This window comes from Falco biarmicus, chromosome 8 (assembly GCF_023638135.1).
Source record: "Falco biarmicus isolate bFalBia1 chromosome 8, bFalBia1.pri, whole genome shotgun sequence".
NCBI classification, from domain to species: Eukaryota; Metazoa; Chordata; class Aves; order Falconiformes; family Falconidae; genus Falco; species Falco biarmicus.
In genome coordinates, this window is record NC_079295.1 from 18,211,006 (window position 1) to 18,223,673 (window position 12,668).

Here is a 12,668-nt window from a genome sequence, read left to right on the forward strand (position 1 = left end):
GGTTCTGTCCTGGCAAACTACTCAGCAGAGTATACACGGAAAAGGAAAGTCAAAAAACCTATTACAGCATCCTGATACCAAACTAGCATAGCTCCAGCCAGAGTACAAACAAGAGCGACTTTCAGGTTGCTCTGCTTTACAGCGTTGGAAGCCACTGCAAGAGTTCTGCTATCCTCTGTGCAGGAGAAGCCTCGTTCAGTCATAGAGAAGAGATTCCAGTAATAACAGGAAAATGGAGATGGAGAAGTTGGGTCTATATCCTTATGGTGCAAATTTCTCCTCCCCTCTCTCCTCCTACCGCCCATGGGATCTTAGGTAAATGTTGATGAATAGCAAAAGCTTCTATTGTCTTACTTTCTGACCACAGGTAGGCAATAAGTAAGCATAAATGTAAAGAGTGATCTAAAAGTTGTATATGGCGCATTCTTAACCCAGTAGTGCACACACTTAAAAATATTGTTAATTTTTTCCTTATTTAGTAAATTACAAAATTATTTATATGGCTCTCTGCAGCAACTACTTTTGTTGGAAGCTGCCAAGGTTCACTTACCTCTGTTTATCTCTAGGGGTTGTTAGGAAAGGTTATTTTTGAAAAGGTATGTTCCTGAGGCTGACAGGCCTCCTCTGAAAATTTTAATGACAATTGTTTACCTTTAGCTCTTGTGTGTCCAACAGGTTGCGTTGCTGAGAGAGGGACAGCTTTCTGAGTCAGCAGAGGCCAGGGATGAGGTCAGTAGCACAAGCACGCTCCGATGGCAATGCTGAGGGCAATGGCTGTGTTAGATGTTGACTGGCAGCCACCAGGAAAGGGGGCAAACAGTGGTGGTTTTGCAAACTGTGTTTTGAGGGGAGAACCCCAGCAGTTCCAGCTTCTGTGAGGCAGCTTTTATTATTTGGAATGCGATACAGTAAATGGTAATTCAGTCACTCTGCAAATAACAAGAGCAAAATTACTGTCAAGACAGAGTTTGCAGAACCTGATATTTTTTTTTTTAAGAGCCATTACGTAGCCTGAAAATGATGTATTCCACAGGAGATTTAAGACTGACAGCAACTTGACCTAGGGCAGTTACACTGAGAGCAAGACAAGTGTCCTGGCTGGCTTTCTTCACAGCGTTTCTTTCCAGATTTTTGCTTATTTTATTTTAGACTTGGCATGACAGAGTTTCAGGATGTTTATCCAGGAGCCTGGCCTGATGATGGGTTATTAGCTGCACTCTGGGGGAAGCAAAACACGCGTTTGCCTTGTCATTACTGAAGGGCCACAGGTGGACACTGGCACCTGCCTGAAGCGCTTTCAGCGACCTGTTTTCACCTGCGATCGATGTGACTTGCATTCCGCACACGCTCACGTATCTCCAAACTGTAAAGCACGCCTGCTGCTGCTGGCGCTGGAGCAACCCGCCGGCAGTCGGGCTGCAGCCTGTCCTCGTCGGGTACCTACAACGGCCCCTCGCTGCTGACAGGAGGCCGGGGCACCGGGAAAGGGGCCGCGGCGGGAAAGGGCCCGCCCGGACGGTGCCTGGCGGGGCCGCGGCCTGCGGGGCGCAGCGCTCGGCACCCCCTAGCGGGGCGGCGGCGGCACATTGTCTCCTCCGGGGTGGGGCCGCGCGTCGCCGTCTCTCGGCCCGGCCGCGTCCCGCGCAGCTGCCGCGGCGGCTCCGCGGGAGGGCCGCCGGTACCGCGGCTCCGCGCCCCGCACGGCTGGGGGGGGGGCGCTGGGGCGCGGGCGGCGGAGCGGGGGTGGTGCCGGCAGCGCGCGGTGCTCGCCGTCTCCTTGCCGACGGGGGAGGGGCCGGAGCCGCCCCCGTTCCCGTTCCCGGGGGCTGCCGCCGGGCCAGCGAGGCGGTGCGAGGCGGCCGAGAGCAGCCGCCGCAGCCTGGCCGGAGCGGGCGGGTCCAGGCTCCGCCCCGCGTCCACCCGCTCCGCCGCCGGCGTCCTCCCAGCCCGGGCACCCGGAGCGCCGCAGCCGGGTGAGTAGCCGCGTCTGGAGAGGCGCTTCCCTCGCCCCAGCCCTGCGGAGGGACGGCCCCGGGCGCAGCGCAGGCCCTGCGGCCTGGCCGCGCTTTGTTCCCCGGGCGGCGGCGCTGGAGCTGTGGGGCGCCTCGCTCCGCCGGGCAGCGGTTGCTTCTCGGGGGGCGGCGGTGGCCCGGCCTTACGGCAGGGTAGCCCTCCCGCGGCCGGCCTCCTGACCGGCTCTGCATCGCCGCGGACGGTGGGCGGGCTAACGGGGTGCCTGGCGGCTGGCTGCGGAGCTCGCCTCCTCCACATTAAACCCCCCCGCCCGCCCCCGTTTCGCTGCCCCGCGGCGTGTCCCGCTGGCCGGGGGCACGGCAGGTCGGTGCAGCCCAGGAGAACCCACGCAACAGGTTGGGGTATTGTTCGTGCTGCCGCTACATACGTGGCCGCGGAGGCGGGGGGGGGGGGCTCTCGAGTGGCCGCCGGTGGCGGGGCCTGCTTTGTGCGGGCGGCGGGCGCGGGAGGGCCACAGCCGCCTCCCGCCGGGCCGCCCCGCGGGTGCCGCGGCAGGCTGGGGAAGGAGGGAGGGGGCTTGGGGCCGGGGCTGGCTGGGCCTCGCAGGGGGCTTTCCCCGGTGTGTCGCGGCGGGTCGGAGCGGCCCGGGCGGGTGGGCGATCCCGGCCGTGCGGTTGCCGCGGCCCCGGGGAGCGCGGCCCGGCGGGCTGGGTCACTGCCGAGGCGGTGGCTGCTGGCGGCCGTGGTTGCCGTGTCTTCGGGTTTTGACAGGTCCATTGTCTCGCAGTCCTGCCTTCCCCAGTGCCCGCAGCATCCCGTGTTACCCATGCACAGCCTTTCAGCCAGGCAGTGGTACGACGGGGATGCGTTGCAGCACTCTTTTCTTAAAGAATTTGAACGAGTGTGTGGAAGCCAGAGTGGAGTCAATTAGTGGAGAATGGTTCTTTGTTTTGTGAGTCTTTGTGATTTATTTTAATGAGCAAAATTGGTGAGGCTTATATGGATGGATATTAGTGGATGCTTTTATTAGTTCTTTCATCTTCATCCCAAAGGAAATACTGGGTCTCAGCGTTCTTATATTGCAGTGTCTGCATTGTCCAAATGATTGGATGTTGACTTTGTTCATGCACTAAAATTCACTGTGATGAGGAAGCACTGGTTTCACCCTCCCTCCCCCCTTTCCCCATTCTGTGACATCTGCTAAGATCCAGCATATAGTAAATAATGAATAGTTATTACATTATAGGAACGGTGATGGTGATTAACTTCTGTGCTAGTAAGGGTTCTCATTTATGAATATGAGTTTTTATAGCCCTAGTCCCATTGTCTATACCAAGCAGAAACTTAAGGAGGAGAAAAGGGGGAAGGTGGACCATGGAATTAGAACTGAAGCTTGGTCAGAGGCCTACTGCTTACTGGTAAGGTGCTGATCATGCTTTGCTCTGTCAGGGGGAAAAAAAACCCTGAAGCAAAACAAAAAAAGCCCACCAGAACTAGGAGCAACTACAGTGGTTTTTTAGTGATGGATTTTAGGATTTTGCATAATTCCTTACATCATAGATTGCTGCTTTTGAAGAATCCTGTAAAATCACCTCAGTCAACTGTTTTTTGTAAAGTAGTATGCTAATAGATGATATTTTATTTGGAGTTTAGATGACCTGTAACATCAGTTTTCCTAGAAACAAAAGTTAATAGCATTTATGTATTTTTAAATTTATCACAAGAATCACTGCCATGTTGTCTCCTGGAGTTGCAGGCTATAATTTTAATTTGTCTATGGAATCACATTTCTCAGTAAAGCTTATGTAAGCAGGGGAGATGTACCTAGATTTTTGTTATTTTCCAGCAGCAAAATAGAGCAGTTGTGTGAAGTTAGCTCGGTTTCAGTTGGCTGCTGCTTGGGAGTGGTAGTAGGGAGGGGAACTGGAGCTGCTTCTGGAAGAGACTAGATACATTGATGGTGAACTTGAATACAGGGCTACGTAACTGTCAAGGGACCTTAAGAATAGAGTATGAAGAGGAGCACCTTTATTCCCCAATGACTATGAGTGGTTGTGGAAATACAGAACGTCTTCAGTAGGTAGCTTCTAATAAAGCAGGCAAGGTCTAGGGTCTTGCAGGGGTAAGAAATGATGTTGCAGGATTTCTATCACGTATCTATTTAAGCTGTCTTGAGCACTTGCTATTGATATTCTTGTCCCTGATCTGTAGGGGTGTACTCTTGCCTTCTCTCCATCTTTTAGAGGATTTGCTAGTTTGTTTGCCTGACTACAAAAACTTCTGGTGATGGAAGTGTTTTTTTTTTAAATTTAAAATTTGTTGTGAGAGAGATGACTGTAATAACTGCTGCATCTGAGTAACTGTAAAACCTATGAAATGTGTTTAGCATCTTGGCTTTGCCTGTAATACATTATAGACTTAATTCTGAGGTTTTGGGATTTGTTGGTGAGTGGGATTTGATCAGTTACAAGGTTTCATTCAAGTTTTAAAGCATTTGCTGAGGTTTTACATTTGACACATCTCTTAATTCTTTATCTTCTAATACAAATAGGGACTATTTACATTTTTTAATTCAAGTTATAATTTGCCTCTCTAAATTTTATAGCAGTGATGAACTTAGTTTGTAGGAATACTTTCTTCCTCTTTTCACAAAAAATACCAACACTATTTTTGATTTATCCTAAAACTCTTTAGGTGACCTCTGACTGAAAGCATACTGCAAGGATTCTGGTTCTTGTTACTCTTCCACTGCTTCCGGTGCTGCCTCAGGAGCATTGCCTGCTAATTATAAACAATGTTGATGTCAACCATATGTTTTGGTGGAAAATACGGGATTACTGCTATCCCACTCAACTCAAATGCCTGGTTTACAAGTATTTGTGAATATGGAATGGAGATGTTAACTCCCGTATCATGCAGCTTTGTAATAAATCCTTGTGTTTAACCTCCGAGGAAATAAAGTTTTAGAGTGGGTATTAACATGTAAAAATATGGTCAATACTTTTTTCATTTGAATTTATAGAATCCAGGATCCGGAGCTCAAACTTGTATCCCTAACAGACAGCATTGCATTCCAGTACCAATGGTAAGTAAGATCAATTTCTTCCAAATATAAGATCTTTAAAATTTTCATGCAATATATTTGGTTGTTATGAAGATTTGATACTGATGAATATGCTGCATAGAACAATACCTTTGAAATTAGTTTTGTGCAACCTTATTTAGGCATGCCTTCTTCAACTTACCTACTTTGGTTTTGTCTTGTGACTTTTAAAATCTTTAAAAGGTGCTATAACAGAAAGCTTCTGATACTAAAGTTATGCTACATAGTTTGGCTTAGGCACTATAAAATCTGTGGCTTGTGTTAGTGTCTTACGTAGTGTCGATGTCTCCCACAGAAAGCAGTGTTTGCAAATGTATTAGAGAGTGTTTAGGTATGTGACTGGAGATAATGTGAATTCTGATTTAAAGAGGGAGCTGTGGTTGTGGGTGAGACCAAGGAAAGAAGTTTTAAAAGCATTGTGGTAGATTGTTGCTGTTCTGTTGGGGTTGGTAAGCTTGTGTGCAGAAGAGAAATGAGAGACTTGAGCACCTTGAGTGAGCAAGCAGAAAAATGCACTGGCAAAGCTTTGTACTCTTTAGACTAAATGAGAACGAGAGATTTTTGAAGTGAGGATATCCATACAGCAGACTCTAAACTTGACAAGGAAGCAAGTGAAAATCAATATGGAGTGTTGTTTTCCTGTTTCTAGGTGAGAAGATGAGCTGCTGCATTTTGGACAAGCTGAAGTTTGGAACGCTGGGACATAAAGAACCCATTAAGAAGGAAATTGCAATAGTTAAGAGGAGATGAAGGTATGACTTAGGGCTTTACAGAATCAATGATTCAAGAGAGATAGATGTAGTAGGCACATGAGAATTCAGAGCAAAGCTGAACTCCTATGGTGTTGGCAGAGTTGAATTTGAGATGTGCTCTTAGAGAGGTATTGTGAAGGATAAATGTTGACAAGGCCAAGAAAAGAAAAAGGTGGTGGAAGAATAAGATGATGGATTTGATGTTAATTTTTTGGTCACTAAATGGTGTGTACAGCTGCACTTGAGAAAATAAATGGCCCTTTCTGAGGGGAAGGGTCAGGATGTACACACAATACGTAGATGAAAGGTGCCATGGCTTCTCTACTTTTTGTTGTTGGTAAAAGCAATGTTTTTTTTCTAATCAGTACACCCTCAATGCGGGTTGTCTGTTTTCTGTCTCTCTGCTAGCATACTGTTTGCTCCTTCTTCCATGTTACATTCTAATTTGGCCCTAGGAAACAGTATCAATGGAAAATGTGTGTTACATCTATGAGAGGTGTTCCAGGTAGCAGGTCAAGAGAGCTTGATTTTATGTTCTCTGAAGCATGTGGCCGTTTATTTATGATAGTGGAATGCTACATGTTTTATTTTGAGAGGATGGGAGAGAGAGAGAGATGCTGTGGTTACTGCAGGTGGTTGCTGTGGCCTATTTAACTTGTGGTTTGCAGCTGAAATGTTCAGAATTTTTAACATGAGTACAAAGACTGGAGACATCTGTGCAAGTTAAAGATTTACTTCCCTTGCACATAGTAATTCAAGGACAGCATATAATTGTTTTTATTTTGAAGAGCAATAAGTTTGTGTAATTCTGAAAAATTTTGAAACTTAAAAATGTGAATGAACAAGGTATTTATGTACCAGATCTGGCATATTTTAATCTCTTGTAATTTCATGTTAGGTTAAGATTAGCAAAGTTCTCAAATCACTTACTTCTGATGAAGGTTTTCTTATTATTATCATCATTCTGTCTACCTTGTGTGTTGTGCAGTGGGGGTGGAAGCCACTGCTGTAATTTTTTATTTTATTTTTTAAATACAGAGGAAATTGTTCAGGATGTTTCGAGGTCCACACAAAATCTTACTTTTAAGCTGGGAACTTTTTTGTCAGGTATCAACCCCAAAGTTTTAGAGATTTATAAACAGTCATTTTATTAGCCTCTCATGTATTTTATTCTTGTTTTGTGTCAGTTTTCTCTGCCTAAAAAGGATGACTGCTTTTGTCTGCTACACTTACGTCCATGCAGCCAGCTCTACTCTCTTCTCAAACAGTTCCTTGCTCTTTCCTACCCCCTGCCACTGCCATTCTTGATGGCTTTTGGTTTAGAACAGCATTTCTTTTTGTTTCCTTTCTCTTGTGGTGTCACTATACTGAGCTGAGAAGTGATTCCTGTGGGCCTGAGCCACATGCACTTATGCCAAGTATGTGTATTGTTATGAAGTTGTAGATTTTCTTATATAATTGTTATAAAAGGAACAAGAAGTTCTAATCTTGCACCCCAGAGGAAAGTTATTTTTCATTTGTTCCAGACTGCCAACAGTTGCGCTCATCAGTGCAGCTGTTTGTCTTTGGCTGCTTATGGCTTGAATTGTCCAATCTCGTTCCTCCCATTGTCTTAGCCAGTTCTATGAAGTATTGAAGGCATGAAAGCTCTCTGTGATCTTTCATCACAGACTGCTTTTGGACAGTTCCTTGAAGAACTGGTGATAAGGTACTCATTTCCCCCAGCTCATTCTTGCAAGATTTTGTGACTTGTTTGCTTTTTTTTGGTGTGTGGTGTTTTGTTTTGTTTTGTTTTTTTTTTTTTTTAATATAGGGAAGTAGAAGAAGAGTATGATGTTTTATTTTACTATTGATTGGTTGTTTTTCTTCCTCCCGTCCTGTGACTCAATAACTATTTCTGTGGGAGAGTTTACAGTCTGTGTGATTTCTGTCTTCTTTCCACATGATCTCTACGTGAAATTTTAAGAGCTAAACATGAGGTTTATTTTTTTTATGGGTCTTAGGGAGGTGTGATGAGAAAGAAAATAAAATATCTGTGCTGTACTTGTAACATAGCATTTCAATTGACCTATTGCTGTGTAGAAAATGGTGGAAAAAGCAACCTCCCAAATTACATCATTTGTCCATTCTGTGGTCACTTGATGCTGTGAAGTGAATTGGGACTATACCAGATTACTGCAATTTCTGCTGTTTTGGCTGCCTGTTGCAAGAGAGGGTGTAAGGTAGATCAGCCTCCTCTGCTGCCTGTGGTAACATCCTACAAGGGCAAGCTGTAGGATTCTGCAGGAAGGTAAACACGGGGTCTCTCTCTGGAAATGTGGCAGAAAAGGAAATGTGGAGTTGCATCCAAAACCTGTGACTTATTTTCTGTACTATTCTAGATTGAAGAAGCCTGAGAACTGCTGTAATTTAACATATACCATGTGTATTTTGCTTGGCCTGAGGCTGGAAAGGGTAGAAAACTTCAGCAAGCTATCATTCTATATGTCATGTTGTAGCACCATTATGAACTTCTGCATGTGTTCCTTGGGGCTGAAGCAAGATTGCTGTCTGTGGAAATGGCCTTTGAATCCAAAGTGCTATTCTTTCAGAGAGTACTAATTGCCGCACAGCATCCTGTGCTTGCCCTTCTTGTATGAAAAGGCTGAGGTGTCAGTATGGTGTTTCACAGCTGTACATGAAGATGTTATTGCACATCCTTAGTTACATTGTTTTTGTGCTCGGTACTCTTCCTTCTTTTCTGTCCCTCTGACGCTTTTGCTAAGTCTGATGAAAAAGCTCTGCCGTTCTGTGAAATGAATAGTTGACTTGAGATCAAAGTTAAAACTTAGAAGCATAATGTCTTTTTCTTCTTGCGTGGCATAACCTCTCTTATTCGCTTGTTCTCCATTTGCTGGTTCACTATTGATTATATTGCTCATCACGTCTTTTTGCCACTCATCTTTTATTTCACTTCTCACAGAATGTTGAGGGGGTGAAAAAGGGTGGGAAACGAATATGGAAGATGGGTTAAATAGAGGAAGTAGTTCACAGACAGCTCTTCTAAATGCTATGATTAGCTATAGTTAGAAGACGAAGTGTACAAGGTAACACTTGAAACTCAGTAAAAATGGGGCAGAAGAAAAAGAGTTTTTCCAAGCTTGAATTTGGCATTGCTATGGCAATGTGGTTTTAGATCATGGCCTAGCAAATTGTTAAGCCTAAGTTTAACCAAAAATAGACTACTTACTCAATCTGTCTATTCTAATCTGCTTTCACAAGTTGCTGAGTTAAAGTACTAATTGTGCATGTGTAATGGAACCAACATTGTATGATTGCATTTTGCTTTAAAATTAAACAAGCTTACATGACTGATGAAAACTACTGAGTCTATGGCTTTTACTTTCTTAATTCTTTAGTGTGAATTAACACATAATGGAAAATCAGGAGTGTTTGTGTACAACTTGAAAATTGGGCATAATATAAAACTTCAGTATGCCTGTTTTTATGAATAGCTTTTACAGATAGTCAAAAAGAACAGAGTGGTTGAAAAAGAAAAATAAAACCTTGATTTGATCTTCCCTAAATACGTAGTTACCTTTTTCTGAGGCCTTAAAAGGCTCCAAGGGTAAAAATTTATCAGTAATGCTCATAATATGTTAAAGAGTAAAAATCAAACACTGTATCTGATTACCTTAACCTGTTGTTCATCTGTCAGGTTTTATCGTTATTTTGAAACTGTCCAGCTGAGCAACCCAGTTCCATGTGGTCTTTAATTGAAGACAGCATTAACTAATGAATGCTTGCAGCCTTTTTTTACTTTTTGGGCAGATTTGGCGTGCTTCTCAAATTACCCTGGGGTATCAGCCCTGGGGACACCTTCGTTTGTGTTCTGTCTTTGTGCCGCTTGGCTGTGGGAGAGATGACATCTTTAATGTAGCTTTAAAGGAAGATGAAATAATCATCTGCATACGTAATTCTGATATTCAGCTTTCCCTCTGTCTTTTGCAAATGGATTTTATTTCTGTGTGGGACAGATGAACTTTTTTTAAGCTGATCTAGGGAGAGTGTGGGGTAATGCTTTGTGGGTTGAAGGTAGCATCTGAAAAAAACTTGTATGCTGCCTTCAGGGACTGAAGCTGTTAATTTTGAAGCTCTGCAATTCAGAAGTTGACTTCAGAATGAAATTCTTTTTTTTTTATTTTATATGATGGAGGCTTTTCTCTCTCCCCCCCCCCCCCCCTTCAGAATGTCTGTTGTTATTTGTGCTATTGTTTGTGCCTAGACTTGCAAGCTGCTACAGTTTTGAATGTAGCTGCCCATCTGCTGCTTGGATATTTATAGGCAGATCTGTGGAGTTCCTTCTAATCTCTCAAGTCTTCAAAAACGTTAATGAATTAAACATCACAGTGGTCTTGTAAAAAAGGGAATTAGATGGAGGGACTGAATGAAGACTAAAAGAGATAAATGACTTGCTGAAAGCCATATGTATATTTCTAAGCAGAACAAGGGATAGAAACCAGATTATTTTTTTTCCTGACTTTTAGTCCTGTGTTTAACAGACCAGCTACGTTCTCTTCCTTGGTACATGATGAGGGAATGAAGAAAGTACTCGTTCTTTGAAACGTGCAGTAGATGCTCATGAACAGACCAACCCATTTAAAAACCTTGTAATGTGTACTGAGGGTATTAAATGTTACAGGTCTAATGAATTTGAGTAGACGTGTTAGTATTCTCATGGAGTCTGAATTAATTTTGACAAAAAGAAAACACCTGTTATTTGTAGGGCAGCTTCTCTGTAACATCTTACTTCAGTCATCTAGTCAATGTGAGTCTGTCAGCTTCACCCTCTGCCCTTTCTCTTTAACAGACTTTTAAAATGGTATTAAACAGCGTCTGGACATTGGTTCTTATTTAAATTTATTATTAGATGGGACTGAAGATGTGTAGCAGAAAATGCAAGTGATACTCTTATTCATGAGAAATTAAGCACTTTTACGCTGAATTACATAATTCTTATTGTATGTGAATTTGGTGGCTTTTTGTTTGTTTTTGTTTTTTGAAACAACTTCTTGAATTTTAAACTGTATTGACTAAAACAGTGTAATTTATAGTCTTTCCAGAACCTAGAAATGATAGAAGATGCAGCCTACCATGTCATGATTTGATGTCACATTAAGTGCAGCCTGAAATATTGTTTGCATTTTTATTTGTTCTGTAAATCTATTTTTTTTTTTACTATTTGTTTGCTGTCTCCTTAGCCTTCTGTCCTCCCCCTAATGTATATCTATTTCATTTAAGTTTGTATTTAAGAGAATTTTCTCAACTAGTATTGGTTTCTGCTTGGTAGGAGGATTGGGAGAGTTTTCTATTTAACTGGAACACCTTTCAAATATTTAGGTTTTAAATACAAATATTATGTGAACTGAATTTTACCAATTTTCTGTGGAAACCTGCAAAGGAATGAATACGTTGTTGCAGACTAACACTGCTGCATTGATTTAAAAACCTGAAAGCCCAGGTCGTTCAAAAGAAGTTAGTGAGGTTCTTCAGTATAGGGTTTTTTTATTTTAACGTTTCCTGTAGACAGAAGGTTTACAAGTTGGCATATGGTATTTTAATTGGCAAAGTAGATTGCAGGTGGGCATGCTCAGAAGTTTTTCTGAAATTCAGCAAACAGGTTTAACTTGGTTCATATCTGTATAAAATTTGAGCAGATAAGTTATGTCTCTTGCTTTAGAAATGATAAAATGCAGTTTATTGAAGTATCCCAGTTTCCTCAAGTGAAATCTGTTCTCTCAGTGATGTTGTTTCTTCTGTAGCTTTTTTCTACTTAATGAGTCCAAATGCCTTTTTTTATTGGTGAATAGGCACTTGATGTGTTTGTTTCAGCTAAACAGTGGTACAGCATTGAGCAACACATATTTCCTCATTCTAAATTGAGAGCTTGATGGTCAGTTTAAGAGCCTGTCATTTTGCCTTCCTCTGAACAGGTTAAAAAGGCTTTACATTTATTTGTAGGTCTAAATATACTTATATCTGCTTTTTAGCAGTGTACCTTTTTAAAACACCTTTGATAGCTCCCACTGGAAAGCAGACACCAGCTCTCTTGGAAATGTTTAACTTTCTGGTATTAAAAAAGGCATTTAGTTTAATTCATCCTGAGATTCTCTGGAGTGTTAAAGATATAGAAGGATGTTAAACCTTATTTTTAAACCTGAAGGGTTTTTTTTTTTTTTTTCTGGTATGTTCTGACAATCTGCCCTGGTGAGAGTTTTCTTCTAGATGGACCACATCAAAGCTGTCACAAAAGAGAATTGCATGAGTTTCTAGAACAAAAGCTAGGTGTTTGAAATTATCAGCAATTGGTTCTAATTGTTGTGACTCACCTCCCTCCACTCTGAATGAACAGAATCCTTCCTTTGGTTCCAGGAAATACTGAACAAAAGAACTATTCTGATCCATGGACAGTACCACTACTGTGGCAGAAAGCCAGGCAGTGCTTTCATATTAAATAAATTGGTCTTTTCACAACAGCAAGAAACATGCTTCCTAGAGTCATTAAGTTGATGCAAACTTTAGTTTGCATGTGAAAGTATGAAGATAATAAAGTTTGTGTGTAGGTCTGGACTTTCTTCATTGGTGATGATAAAGAGCCATTTGTAATAATTTTGAAATACAGCTTGGGGAGGAGAGGGAAAAATCATCACCAGGTAAGAAAAGAAAAAAACAATACTGCTGAACTTAACTAGTTTACACAGGGTGGTTTGATTGTTGTGTTTGAGAGACAAAAATGACTGAGTCAACAAACCTACAAATTTTTGTCTGAAGCATACAGGAGGTTTTAAAAGGATGCTTAT

The 12,668-nt window shown here is 42.6% G+C and overlaps 1 protein-coding gene across 4 annotated transcripts in view; it reads left to right on the plus strand.

Moving 5' to 3' along the window:
• Positions 1-1,673: 1,673 nt before the first annotated feature.
• The window catches only part of SESTD1 (SEC14 and spectrin domain containing 1), a 55,996-nt gene continuing 45,001 nt past the window's right edge, over positions 1,674-12,668 (plus strand). The window contains exons 1-3 of one of the 4 annotated variants that reach the window (XM_056349314.1): positions 1,674-1,973; positions 4,997-5,059; positions 5,727-5,829. The gene's annotated coding sequence lies outside the window, so the exon portion shown is untranslated. Of the gene's footprint in view, positions 1,974-2,323; positions 2,370-4,996; positions 5,060-5,726; positions 5,830-12,668 lie in introns of those variants that run through there. The other 3 variants (XM_056349311.1, XM_056349312.1, XM_056349313.1) reach the window with 3 other exon arrangements.